Source organism: Photinus pyralis, unplaced genomic scaffold (genome assembly GCF_008802855.1).
Source record: "Photinus pyralis isolate 1611_PpyrPB1 unplaced genomic scaffold, Ppyr1.3 Ppyr1.4_LG2, whole genome shotgun sequence".
Classification (NCBI taxonomy): domain Eukaryota; kingdom Metazoa; phylum Arthropoda; class Insecta; order Coleoptera; family Lampyridae; genus Photinus; species Photinus pyralis.
In genome coordinates, this window is record NW_022170403.1 from 47,152,442 (window position 1) to 47,167,480 (window position 15,039).

Below are 15,039 nucleotides of genomic sequence, written 5' to 3' on the forward strand. Positions count from 1 at the left end.
GAGATCTCTTCTTTTATAGCACATTAGCAGCATCAATGCTTTCAATATCCCACACTGGCAACTTTCCGCAACATCAATGCTTTAATGCTTTAATGCATAAAAAGGCGAATTTACCGGATTGTAAATACCTTACTATTGGCGTAAGAATTGGCCAAATACAATTGTGCATAAAAATACGTAATATAAATATTTTAAAGGTAAATATTTGCCTCAAACGCATGAGGGATCTCGCGCCCCCTTAACAACGCCTTGCGCCCCCCAGTTTGAGAAATACTGGTTTACATTATGAGAGTTATTGGGAAGTGCTCTCTGACAAACTTGTGAGAATTTCACAATCCCGTGTAAATTACGCTTTAGTAATTTCAACCCTCTTACCTCAAAGTTATAGCGTACCTTCTCTGTTATAAGTGTACATAAAATCGGTGATACAGGGAGGGAGGATTGAAAAAGGACAATATTTGGAATTGAGACATATAAGGTGTGCGAAAGTTGATGTCGTAATGCCGATTATTTTTGTTAGCAATGTGTCAAAAATAGTGAATACAGCTGTACCTACTTAAGTTTCGGATATCGAATTCGTGATTAACTGTGTTACTCATCAAGTCATGATTTCATGACCAATATGCTGTCCTCGGCAGTCGGCACTGACTGAAGATATCATTATCAAATGAACGTATGAGTACCTTCCAAACTCACGATTTCAGAATTAAAGGAGAAATGAAGTAGTTGTCAAAAATACCATTATAGCGGGTTTTTGAAAATACCTTCAATTGTGTCTATGTGGCCAAAACTGCTGATAGTTATTTCATTCTCCTTAGTCCCCTTGAAAAAGAAAAAGGTTTCGATTGGGACTAATTTATGAGAGTGAATAGGAATGACGTGCCACGATATTAATTACATTTCAAACCATAAATCTCTCACAATTTTGTGCAATTATGCGAAATGATTTATTACGGTCAAGTATTGCCTTGGTTCTTTACTAATTGACCGTATATTACCATTTGCATTGCTTCTGGGAAGATTAATTGAATTAGTAAATCATTATTGTGGTACGTAGTCAGTAATTCGTGCAGTTTAATCATACTCATTACCACGTTAACAAATGGGAATTTATTTAAGTAATTACCAATAAATAATATGGTGTCCTTTTACAATTGAAACCCAATGGAAACAGTTAATTATACATTTTACACAATCCAAATATACATATGTATACTGATGTAGTAGACTTCCTTTCAGGACATGAACAAAATTTGACTGTCCTGCATATTGAAACTGTTTTTACTTGATGCCTGCATTTGAGGCTGCATTATAATTATTGCGAGATTAATTAGTGGGTACCTTTATTGCGACAAGTTCACCCTTTGTATTTAGGAAGGGACGTTTAGTCACTGACATCAACTTTGAGGTCATCATCTGCAGCAACCCATAAGTGTTTTTTCAACTTTAGGAAAAGATAGTAGTCGCATTCCTGGAAGCCATATTCATCGATAACTTGCGCCTCATTACAGAGTGTCCTGCATAATGCTTTGTAGAGATGCCCCTGCAGAAGGTCTTAGTTGTTCTATACTACTCCGGTATTTACCTTAAGAATTACGAAAACAGCAGGAAAACCTAATTCGGAGTAGTCGGCCGAATGCTCGAAACTGATCGAAAGAAATTTCCACCTCTGTCACAGATGAAAAATTCTTACCTCAGTCCAGGTTCGAACACCCGACCTTCCGGTTATGTATCCGAACGCTCTACCACTGAGACACATAGTCAGATTTTGAATCATCGTGTATGGATTCTCGACCCTTATTTCGAGCAGTGAGCAGTAACATTACTTGATGGAGCATTCTGTCGAACCCCTTGACCTATCAACCTCAACTTGGTGAACCACTTGCAATACTCATCCAAAAACCTCGTGACCAAAAACGTGTAATTTTTGAAAATCCTTAAGCATAAAAGCCACCGTTGTTGTTCTCTAGCGTGTGGACCTCTTAACTGTTCAAATAATCAAATTTGATATTAAGTGAATTCAAAAGAGATGATTCGGTAAAATTGATATTTGACTCAGTTTGGTCCACGGGTCATTACAAGTTGAAATGTGAGGTGTAGTTTCTTACTTACTTACTTACCTGTCTTTTTTGGCACTGTCGAGGTCCGTTTGGGTTTGTCGTTGCAACCTATTCCAAGGTTCTTGCAAAGGTGATTTCTCTGGGTCAACATCTTCACGCTTATTTTTGACGAACATTAAGGCGTTGGTCGGATTTTAAAATATTACTTCGCTGCAGGTCTCTACATCTTTACTGAATAGTACCTATTTGATCTTTTATATTGGTCCACGCGGTCACCACTGTTTTTGCAGGCCATAAGAAATACATTGTAAACTTCGAGGCCAAAATGCAAGATTGATTCCCAAGTGCTTAGTATGCCCGGTTTTGTAATTTTTTTCTATCGAATGACATAATAATCCAATAAGAAATAAGAAATTTGATGTGATTTACTCCTAACCCACAAGGCATAAAAATTTTATTTTAACACCATTAGGAACCTGTTGAACTGTTATTATTTTGCATATGAAAATTAATGCAACATCAACCTTTCATAAAAATAACAAAATATCCCATAAATGTTCTGCTATCATTGGATGGTGCTTCTCAAACCATCAATTAAATATGACATATCGATAAACTGAGTGCTGAGTGAGAAACCTTGTAATCATGCACTGCTCAGATTTTCAAAAAATCCAATTTTTAAAATAGCAAATGGAAACGACTGCGTTTGCTACGTTATATATAAATTCAATGGTTATAGCATATTCCTCGAACGTTGGGCCTTTGTAGCTCGTAATTAATACAAACATAATCTCATCTAATAAATAAAAAAGTAACAGTTATAACAAAACAAACTTACATCTAATATATCACAATGTTGGTCCGCGATCGATGGAACTATGACGATGATTTTATAATAAGGTACTTTGGTTTCGACGATGGCTTCTCTTTAGAAACTTGATACGATGGGGCATATCTAGATTTTATCCTTTTGACATTATGAATACGGTTCCTCAAGTTTGCACGCGCTGTGTGCCTGAATGGTCCACCCTGCTCGTACATAGCTGCCCTCTGTCCCCGATTGTACCGTGATGACGAACCCCACAAAGGTTCGCCGTAACGAGGGGGTTCCGCATAGCTTGGTGACAGTTCCGATGCCGCCGATAGTGGTCCAGCGGATGGCGCAGAGAGAAATTCGCGAGGTGTATACATAGCCCCATAATTATTGTCGCCTAATAGTGTGTTTCCACTACCACCATAAGACGGATAATTGTCAAAATTATAGAGAGGAGAATTGAACTGATTTCCTAATGGTTGTAAGTTGTTGGCACTGTAACTGTTGAATCCCATACCTATATTACGATTCCCGTATAATCCACTACCTCCAAATTGGTTCATTCCTGACAGTGACCCGGTTTGCAAGGAATTGACGTCGGTATATGGTTGTGGAGACATTGCATTTAACCCCATATTTCCCTGCATTGCCCCAATATTTCCATATTGGGGTATTTGTGGAAGCGTTGTGTATGTATTAGGGTAAGTAGAAGTTAACGTACTGTACTGAGGTGCAACACTTCCCAATGATCCCACTCCGTTGCTAAAAACAGTTGGAACGAATGGCGCTATACTTGGTGCTGTATTCATCACAGATGACAATGAAGGTATGGTTGTTTGCTTGAAAGCGTTGTTATAGGTGTCCAATTCACTGTACCCAAGGTTATTAAATTCTTTTATCTTCCTAGCTATCTCGTCGTAATGTTTTGTGTCCATTTTTGGTAGTTCCAAAGATTGCGTATTTGTAGAAGATGTTGCAGAATCCTGATACACATCCAAGATGGCTTTTTGTAATGCTTGTAACATGTTGAGGTATACCATCGAATTTGGCGATGCTACAATATAATTTACAATTGAAATCTGTCAATCGTTACACATTTTACCTTCACGCACGCTTGAGTGTTGGCCATTTGTAAATAACACTAAAGAGGACGGTAGCAAAATGCACACCTGGAATTAAATATAAATTCAATATGTCACACATGTAACGCACACTAACCGAAAAGTATAGCAAAATCATAGCCGCTCCTCAATTTTTGGTTGTAGCCGAAATGGTAACTGAGCCATCTATACGTTTGCACAATCTTATATCGTTAATATCCCGTTAAAAGAAAGTAAGTACCTTCATTTCTCTCGGTTTTTGTGGGGGCCTTGAGTAACGAATGCGTAAATGATTCTATATGGTTAGCCACTATCCTTACACGGTCCTAAAGTGGTCATAAATATACAATAATTACACGGTAGATTTAAATTCATCTTATCTGATTATTGAATTAGAGAATAATAAATAGATAAGTAAATGAATCTGCATACGACACACGTAACGCTTTCAAAACTCGAAAACGAAATTTTGATTTTGTTGCACTACTTTTTATTAACAATTAAACAATTTTGAATAATTATAACGAATTAGATGACTTTCATTGGGTTTATGTACCTCAACGACCGCGAAAAGAGGTGCATACATATATGGTTTTGCATTTTTTAGCACTTAACTGATTATTTATAACACTTTAGTGAAATGTTTATCAAAGATCTAAAAATTTTAATTATTATAGAATACTTTCTCCGTAATGTATACATACGTTACAGAATATTTTTTTAAACAAGGTACCATAACAATCAATTGCTTCGGTTGTTAAGAAACATTCATTACTTTTTTTAAATAGAATTTACTAATAGTGAGAACCGATACCGCTGAAGCTCAAAAAACGTCTTGTGAAAGTAAAAGTTTATAAATTGCTATTAAACTGGCCAACTGGGCGTGATGCATAGCAAACTTAATTTTAGCTTGAACACTTGCGAAGGAATCATAAAGCACAATATGGTTGGCAACAATTGATGACACAAGATGGCCCAATCTCTTACAACGGGCAACGTCGTAAGCGATTTGTCTCAAACACTTTCCATGCAAATTTTTCCCAATTTAAAACTACTCCAATAAAGTAAACTTTATTGCACTGACCTCTTGTTTAGCTTTAGCGGAACGCAATTCTAACACCTTATCCTTAGCTTAATCGTTCAAAACGTATGACGATAAAAACTATGCAAAACCGCCCTTAAAAGCAAGTAAAATATTGCACTACTGTGTTCTCGTATGACCTTCGATATGATAGCACAAATATTTTATAAGCATCTCTATGGATTTTCATCAAAGTTTTACGAAAATTTCTTTTGTAGAAGACCATCTCCATATTTACAAACGGAAATATATTAAATCTTTCGGTTCTAACTTAATACTGACACATTGCTTCAAAGTGATGCAAGATTTAGGAGGAGTTGATGGTGTGCGTCTGTCTGTCTGTTCGTGAACACGATAACTGTCAAACGCTTGCACCGATTTGGTTCAAGGTTTGCACAGTTGACCTTTATGCCACATGTAATAATCCTATTGAAAATGGGTCATGATCCCGTGGGGTCACGCTTCTCTGTCCTTGCCAAACGCTTGAACCTATTCGGTTGAAACTTTACACAGTAGACTTATATGTCGCATGCAACAACACTATTGAAAATGGGTCAAATCCACTGACCCCGTGGGCTCACGTTTCTCTGTCCGTGCCAAACGCTTGAACCTATTCGGTTGAAACTTTGCACAGTTAACTTATATACCACATGTAACAAGTCAAATCCAATGACCCCGTAGGGTCACACCGGGGTGCTCTTCCGCTTTTGAGATGCTTTTTAGGGGTTTATTTGGTTTATATACATGTGAGAAAAATTATTGTTCTTATTTCAGGATTGTTTAAATAAATTTCATTGCCACCAGAATTTATAAACGTATAGCAATCTTGAAATTATAATGCTGGTTTTGAACATCAACCAATTTCAAATTTTTGGTGCTCATTTAAAAATGTGTTCATTTATTTTGTGTTATTATTTTATTTTCATGCTTCAGAACAGGAACATATCTCAATTACAATAAAGCAGGTGGGCAAATTCGTGGCTCAACGTTGGGATTTCCGTAACGGTGAGGCGTAGATTAAATGGGGGCAAATTTGTTCCTTTTTATCACTAAAAAAAGCATTTTAAATGTTTGAAAAATCTTTCAAAATAACTGAAATATCACCGAAAACCTGTAAATATTAAATTTTGTTTTCATTTTCCATAGCTTAAACGGTTGGAAATAGACGGCACCTTGTATGGGCATTTTTTTTTTGGAGAATTTGAATCTGAATCAGAATTTCCAACACGCCAGATGTAAAAGCTACAGGCTACTACTTCCTTGTTTCGTATGGACGCCATATTTAACTTTGACGGAATAAGATAGAAGACAAAAAGAGATAAATGAATAATGACGGGTCACACTCATTACTTTTACATAAATTTACAAGAAAAATTTCAAAATCTAATGTTTTACATTCATTTCTCCACAAATCATCGAAGGGTAACTAGATTTTTCTGAATTAACATCGCTATGATCGCCATGCATTCCAATGAATCTCTTTGTTCTTTATATCATTTCGTAAAAATCCAATATGGCGTCTATAAATAAGAAAGTAGGCCTATAGCTTCTACCTTTAGCGTGTTATGGAAATTCAAAACTAAATTTGACATTTTCAGTTTGTCTGTAATATCTCAATTATTTTCAAAGATTTTTAAAATTTCAAATGAATTTTTTAGGCGCAATAAAGGACACCTTTGCACCCATTAAATTTACACTATGGTTACGGGGATCTCAATGGTGTGCCATGTATTAGAACCACTTTGTACAAGTACAAGTTTCGAAAGTAAAAAAAAAATACCTACATTGCATAACGTATAGTGAACACACTATATAATATAAAAATAATTCCTTATAGTATCATAAACAGAAAAATGATCTAAAGGGGAGGAATAAAAAATTTAAGACATAAACTGAGCGCATCTAATTCTACATAAACAACTAGAACAATGAAAAATAGCAATATGAGAAGCAATAATATTATACAGACTTAACAAAAAATATCAAAGAACAGAAATATACATTTGTGCTGCAACGAGAACTCTTAATTTGAATTTTTTGCAGATATAAGTAAAGTAAATAGTATCAAGTTATTAACATATCATAGTTACAAATTATTATTTTAAAGTTGCAAATCGTCAGCATACCTATAGATGATGATATTTGCAGTTTGTGATGACATCCGGTAGACCACTTGTAAAAATAATAGAAAAAAACCCGAGGGACGCAGTTATAGTTCGGGGGCCATTTACTACCTCATTTAGCAGAAAAATCGCTGATTATTATGAATAGTGTTAGTTATCATAGTAGCTTACTAGAAAACTTGCCAAATTCTTCCTGGACTAGTACAGCTACAGGCATGGGTATACAGCACAAAAATGTTGAATTTCCAATTGATGCATTAAAAACGAAATTGCTGGAGATTGTTACGAGGTCTGTTTGCTTAAATAATAAATTCTATTCAGCATGGTTTAATGGCATGGTGCTGAAGAGATGGCATTAGAGTTTGCAAACAATATTATAGCCAACACATTGGCGAGAAAGGTTATGATGGTAGATAACTATCACAATAAATCTTTTAGTAAATGTTTTTGAAAAAATCCTCGAACACGTCAATCATCACTTTAAATAAGACATATTTTGCTGTAAGTGCCAGTTAAGGATCGTCTTGTAAAACTTATGATTCCCATAGATACTTATGATTCCAATAGAATCCAAAAAATTCAAAATTCCTGTTTGAGACTAATTTATGGAATAAGAAAGCATCATCATATATCACACAAATTGAAAGAAACCGGATGGATAAGCATGAAAAATCGTAGATATGTGCATGAGATGGTCTTATACCACAAAGTGGTAACAATAAATGAACCTCTTTATTTATATAACAAAATTCAATTTAGTAACAACCCTAGATTTGTTAACTTAATTATACCACCAATTCATAAAACGGAATTATATGAAAGATCATTTTCATACAATATTTCTAAAAAATATAATGCTTTAAGCAATAGTTTAAAAAACATACCCGTCGGGAAATTTAAGAAGGCACTTCATAACATTGTTTTTGCTAGGCAAACGTTTGATTTGAGTTAAATTTTATAACCCATGTGACTGTAAGTTATTTATTTTTATTATTATTTTTTTTTCATACATTTTGTTTTTCATAAAGTTATTTATGTACTTATTTTTTTTCCCATTACAAAGTAATTCGTTATTTTTCTGTACAATTCCCAATTAGATTTTGATTTCTTTTCATTATAGTAGGGTTAAGTGTAAGAGCAGAGTTGGGTCGCCGTGAGTAGCCCAACATCTGAACTTCGCCCTGTTAAATTGTGTGTGTGGCATGATTTAATAAAAGACTTTATTATTATTATGGTCGGTGTTTCTTGTGAGAACTCAGGTCTAGCCTGGTTAACTAATCGCACGGATTAAAATCAAGTAACGATTAGTGTCTGTGTCTGGTGAAGTTATGTAGGGTCATTAAAAAAAAAAAAAAAAATCACACACGTACATTGGACATCTAGGGATAATGTAATTCGTACTTACCAACATACCTATTGATGGGCACAATAGCCAACGCTATCAGGAAAGAGGAAAACAAAACAAAAAAAAAAATCATTATAATAATTCCTGTAATTTTATTAAATGGAGTTTATTGTGTAAGTGTTTCTTTGGCTTTGCGTTTGGGTTGAATACGAGTGGGTTGTGATAACGTGGTGTGCTTCTGTGAAGAAGGAGTTTTGTGTTTTTTAATTGTATTTATGGTGTTTCTTTGTTCCTGAGGTCGTATTTGTGAGGTTGCTTGGGTTTTTGGTGGAGATATTGCAGTATTTTGTGAGCCTGTGTTAAGGTTTTTGCGTTTCGGTTGTATACGAGTGGGTTGTTTCTGAGAAGAAGGAGTATTGTGTTTTTTAACTGTGCTAGGGCGTGTAACTTTATTGGATGGACCTGTCTTTGTAGTACATGTTGCGTTACTTGTGTTTATGGTGTTTCTTTGCTCTTGAGGTTGTATTTGTGAGGTTGCTTGGGTTATTGATGGAGATATTACAGTATTTTGTGAGCTAGTAGTGCTGTATAGGTTTCTGCGTTTGGGTTGAATACGAGTGGGTTGTGATAACGTGGTGTGCTTCGGTGAAGAAGGAGTTATGTGTTTTTTAATTGTGCTAGGGCGTGTAACTTTATTGGGTGGACATGTCTTTGTAGTGCATATTGCGTTACTTGTATTTATGATGTTTCTTTGTTCTTGAGGTTGTATTTGTGAAGTTGCTTGGGTTTTAGGTGGAGATATTTTAGTATGTTGTGAGCCTGTAGTTCTGTTAAGGTTTTTGCGTTGCGGTTGAATACGAGTGGGTTGGAAAATGTGGTGTGTTTCTGTGAAGAAGGAGTTATGTGTTTTTTAACTGTGCTAGGGCGTGTAATTTTATTGGGTGGACCTGTCTTTGTAGTGCATGTTGCGTTAGTTGTATTTATGGTGTTTCTTTGTTCTTGAGGTTGTATTTGAGAGGTTGCTTGGGTTTTTGCTGGAGATATTTTAGTATGTTGTGAGCCTGTAGTTCTGTTAAGGTTTTTGCGTTTCGGTTGAATACGAGTGGGTTGTGAAAATGTGGTGTGTTTCTGTGAAGAAGGGGTTTTGTGTTTTTTAAATGTGCTAGGGCGTGTAACTTTATTGGATGGACCTGTCTTTGTAGTGCATGTTGCGTTACTTGTATTTATGGTGTTTCTTTGTTCTTGAAGTTGTATTTCTGTTGTTGCATGGGTTATTGGTGGAGACATTACAGTATTTTGTGTGCCTGTAGTGCTGTTAAGGTTGTTGCGTTTGGGTTGAGTACGAGTGGGTTGTGTTTGTGATAACGTGGTGTGTTTCTGAGAAGAAAGAGTATTGTGTTTTTCAGATGTGCTAGGTCGTGTGGGTGAGGGCGTCTTTGTAGTGCGTGTTGCGTTACTTGTATTTATTGCGTTTGTTTGTTCAGGAAGTTGTGTTTGTGTGGTTGGTTGAGTTAAGTTTGGAAATATTACATGTGTGTCATGTTGTGAGTCTAAAGTGCTGTTTAGGCTTTTGCGTTTGGGTTGAATACTAATGGGTTGTGATAATGTGGTTTGCTTCAGAGGTGAATCTCTGATTGTAGTATATGTTGTATCATTTGTTGTACTTGTTTGTTCGGTAAGTTGTATTTGTGTGCTTGTTTGGGTTAGAGGTGGAGATATTACAGTATGTTGTGTACCGTGTTGTGAGGGAGTGCTGTTGTTTACATGTATACGTTGTGGATCATTTCTGTATGTAGTATCTTGTGTTATGTTTAGAAATTTACGAACAATATGGCATGTGTTGATAATGACTGCTTTTTGTAAATGTTCTTATGTGTTTTTGTCTAAACCTAATAGTTGTAAATTGTGGTGTATTGTCTTTGGTATAACTCCAGTAGCACTAAGAATAATGGGAACTATAACAGTAGATTTCATTCTCCATTGCGTCTTAAGTTCGATAGCTATATCGGTGTATTTGCGGTGTTTTTCTGCATGTGTTTTAGTTAAGTTGTTAGTGTTGGGGATGGCAATGTCTATAATACAAATGGATTTTTGTGTTTTATGTATAAGTGTAATGTCTGGTCTATTATTGTGGATAGTTTTGTCTGTGAGTAGTGTCCTGTCCCAATATAATTTGTGTGTGTTGTTTTCGAGTATGATCTGTGGCGTGTATTTGTAGTATGGTGTCGTATCTGTTATGAGATTGTGTTTAAGTGCTAATTTTTGATGTATGACTTTAGCTACCTGATCGTGTCGATGTTTGTATTCAGTTTGTGCAAGTCGTGTGCATGCCGATATTATATGTTGGATTGTTTCTGATGTTTGTGAACAAAGTCGACAAGAATCATTTGTCACTGTTTTATCTTTATGTATGTGTTTTTTATAGTTGTGTGTGTTAATGACCTGGTCTTGTATTGCTAACATGAAACCCTCAGTCTCCGGGAAGACATCACATTCAGACAACCAACTGTGCGTTGCTATAGAGTCAACACAATCCTGGCCAACCTCTTGTGGAAATCGTCCATGTAAAGGCTTTTGGTTCCATGTCTGTATGTTATTTGTGATATGTATGTAAGTTTGGATGTGGGTGGGAGTACATTAGTTTCGTGTAGGTTAAGTGGTGTGTAAGATTTGTCTGCATATGTTACTGTTTTGTGTAAGACTGAAGTATCTGATTTGTTATAAAAGTATTGTCGTAAATTGTGTATTTGTGTTTGGCGCAATAGTTTTATATCTGTAAGTCCTCTACCTCCTTCCGAACGAGGAAGGTAAAGTCGTATAGTAGAGGAGTGAGGGTGATGTATATGGTGTTTTGTTAATAGTGTTCGTGTGTTTCTCTGTATTTGTTCTAAATCTGTATTTGTCCAACGTATAATCCCGAAAGAGTATGTAAGCACTGGTATGGCATAAGTGTTAATAGCTTTGATTGTATTTCTACCGTGTAATTTTGTTTTAAGTATACTGCGTACTTATTATTATTATTATTATTATTATTATTATTATGTTCTGTTTGAGCGATAATCGATTTTCACATGAATACTTGCTATTGACCAATGGCATTCTCACATGTACTTTTCGTGGTAAATTAAATTATGTTAACTGAAGGATGGAGTAGAGCTTATTTGATGAGTTGTATTATCTCTATTGATCGTACAGGTATTTTGATGTGTTTTTGTACTGAATTGATTTATCATTTTTTCCACTGCATTTATGATGTCTTGTGAATTTTGATTTTATGAACTTGTTTAATTGCATTTGATTTGATTATCTGATTTTTATCATACCATTTGCGATGTTTTATTTATGTGTATTTTCTCTTGCATTTTATTGCTGTAGGTGATTTATTTCATGTATTTGTGTGACCTTTGCCAGGGTTTTAGTGCCGTAGAAGGTTTCCCTGGCATGGTCTTGTGTGTGCGTTAATATATTTATTTGATCTTGTCATTTCTTACGCACAAAAGTTCTGTCTTTTATTTAATTCCCTTCCCTATTATGTCTCACGTCCCAACACATAAAAGAACCGATTACACAACGTAGGAGTCCATTCGTGCCACCCATATCGAGCCGACGGCCACCCAAATTCAAAAGTGCCGCGAATCTAACATCGTTTCGACTTGAAAGGTAGGTGGCTCTGCTTGTAGTTTTTGCCAGAGTTGCCAACCGTAAGTATAGGGTAAGTTAACGTTTTCCGTGTCTGCTTGATAGACCCCCTAGGAACATTACAATCTTTAGAACAAAATTAAGAACAAGTCGCGGCTATTTAGAAAGCAAATCGCTGGTGAAAAAATACCTGGAAATTTTGATGTGGGGGTTGATGTAAAAAATTGCCACGTCTGCCACCAACTGAAGTCTGCGAAATATCGACTGCTACATTTTCATCTGTAGACAACCAACATTACACGTGACAAACTGGAGCTGATTTTTACCACCCGCACGTTAGTAAGAGAGGTATTGAATTATGGTAAAAAGTGACTTCCCACTTTTTAACGGAAATATACGTTTTGAAGTACCAGGAATCCGAATCAAACAAAATCTCAATCATGTTGATCGGTCTGTCGGTCTGTCAGTTTGTCGGTCTGTACTCTCATTTCCGGCTAAACGGCTAAATCGGTTTAAACCAAATTTGGGACACATTTAGACCTAAAAGGAAGTACTGAAAAGCTTTTAGGAAGAATCGCACGTACACAAGGGTCAAATTCTCATTTTCGGCTAAATCGATTAGAACCAAATTTGGTACACATATTCTTAGACATCTGAAAGCAAAGCGAGCTCTTGGTAACTAACCTATTTGGAGATGGTACAGTATTCCAAAATAGCGATATTGTAAATTTAGTTTATTAATATGTGGAAGACAGACCATATTTAAATAGTTCAACATGAGCAATAAACACAAAGATCTTCTTTTACGGCACAGCCTTAAAAATCTTAAATTGATGTATTGACAAACACCTCTATAAATTATTAAACTTTTTATGATATTAGGAAATTTTAATATTTATTCGAAATTGATTGCGGTGAGTTAAAATTAAACAATTTCCTTAATTTATAATCACAAACATACATCGAATGTAAATTTTATTTTGTAATCTCTCCAATCTCAAACCTAATTATTATCTGTACTAATTGGAAAATTAAACTGGTTGACAACAAACTATTAAATTAAAATTATACTTCAGTTACCAGTTTGGTATGATTTTGTAGAACGTTAAAACCACCCATTTTGTTAGTTCATCTTGGAGAAATAGTAGGTATTTGTGACAAGAATGAATTACATATGCATCTATGCCGAATAAAAAACATACTTTTATCAGACCTATGTTTAATAAATAGCATATTATGACAGTACACTGTAAAAATCGAAAGGTGACCTATAGTAGCACAGACTTTTGCAAAATTTAAGTCGCAGTAAAGCTATTCTATGTATAACCCAGTTTTGGCTAAGTATGCTCATTACGCATGAGGCAACGATTCACTTAGTCTCGAAGTTAGTCCCAATATCACATCAAATTACGACAATTAATATTATACTGCAAATATACATGGTCGCTGATAAGTCTGGTAACTGTCGATTATCGGGGAAAATATATAAGATACCAAAAAAGTTTTATAGAAAAGATTTGAGGTTCTTAATATAGATCTACTAGGCAGTAGTAATTTTAATTATACAGGGTTGGTCATAAAGGCGTGACACACCAACATTGTATTTTTTAAATGGAACACCCTGTATATTTTTCGATATTTCACTTTTTCTCTCAATTTTGAGCATAATTTGTAAGAAGCATAATGTACCAAAATGCAATCGTTTCCGAGTTTTCGAGTTTTGCTTTAAAATGTATTGGATATAAAGAACAATATAATTAATGGCATCATGAATTTCTTTTGAAAACGTTCTGTGGTTCTGAAAAGAACCGTTTGTGTTTGTGATATTTGGAATCATTAATTATTGTTTTTTGTTCAATAAGTAATATGAATTTTAAAATAATGGAGTTTATTTTCAAAACTCAATAACCCGGAAACTATTGAATTTAGATTCATTATGCTATTACAAGTTTTGCTCAAAATTGAGAGAAGAATTGAAATATTGAATAATATACCGCGTGTTCCATTTTAAAGTTTAATTTTGGTGTGCCCCGCCTTTATGAGCGACACCGTATAATTGAAATTAGACATTGAAGAACCCCAGAACTTTTGTACAAAACATATTTCGATATCTTGTATATTTTCCCCTATAATCGATCGTTTCCAGACTTATCAGCGACCCTGTAATGTATATTGTTTTTATTTGAGTTTTTCTGCACGAATCTTTAAACGAGATTTAGCATCACCTTACACTTACAATGGCGAGGTCCTGGCAATGGTTTCGTAAAAACGTCAGCAACCATGTCACGCGACACAGTAACCCTGAACACTTACCTTTTGCGCCGCTTCTCTGATGATATCGTAGTGAATGTCTTCGAGCATGAAACATCGGGTTCTTCGACAGTTTTGGTCCAGATTTCATACGGAGATATACCTCCTAGACTCTTTGACGGGCATCGCCCAAGTAGCACAAATAGTTTGCTTTCGCATGGCCCAGTGTTGGACGTTCAATATTGACAATGTATTTTTAATGTCTATATTTGCAATACTGGACAGTGCCAGCATATACTGGCCAAGATTGGACCAATGATGGGCTGTCATGTTTTGGCCAATATTTCTTCATTCAAGACTGGTCCAATGTAGCAGTAGCTATATAGAAACAAGATTATTTTGCCACATTGGTGCAGTGTTGGTGATAAACCGTTCACCCAATATTAAATTGGCAACATTGGCCCAATCTAGACATTTCAATATTATTACCAAGAGCAAGCCGTCCTACCGCCGCCGACCGATCGTACCCGAGTTTGAGCTGATCATGTCTTTTTAATTTCATTTTATGCTGTGATGTAAGTGTAGTTTGGTAACGATCTGCATGTGATATCTCGATTTCCATTTTGA

The 15,039-nt window shown here is 35.4% G+C and overlaps 1 protein-coding gene across 1 annotated transcript in view; it reads right to left on the bottom strand.

The window, feature by feature from the left end:
* The window catches only part of LOC116162913 (homeobox protein SIX3-like), a 340,946-nt gene that overhangs the window by 215,681 nt on the left and 110,226 nt on the right, over window positions 1-15,039 (bottom strand). The gene's annotated exons all lie outside the window — the stretch shown is intronic.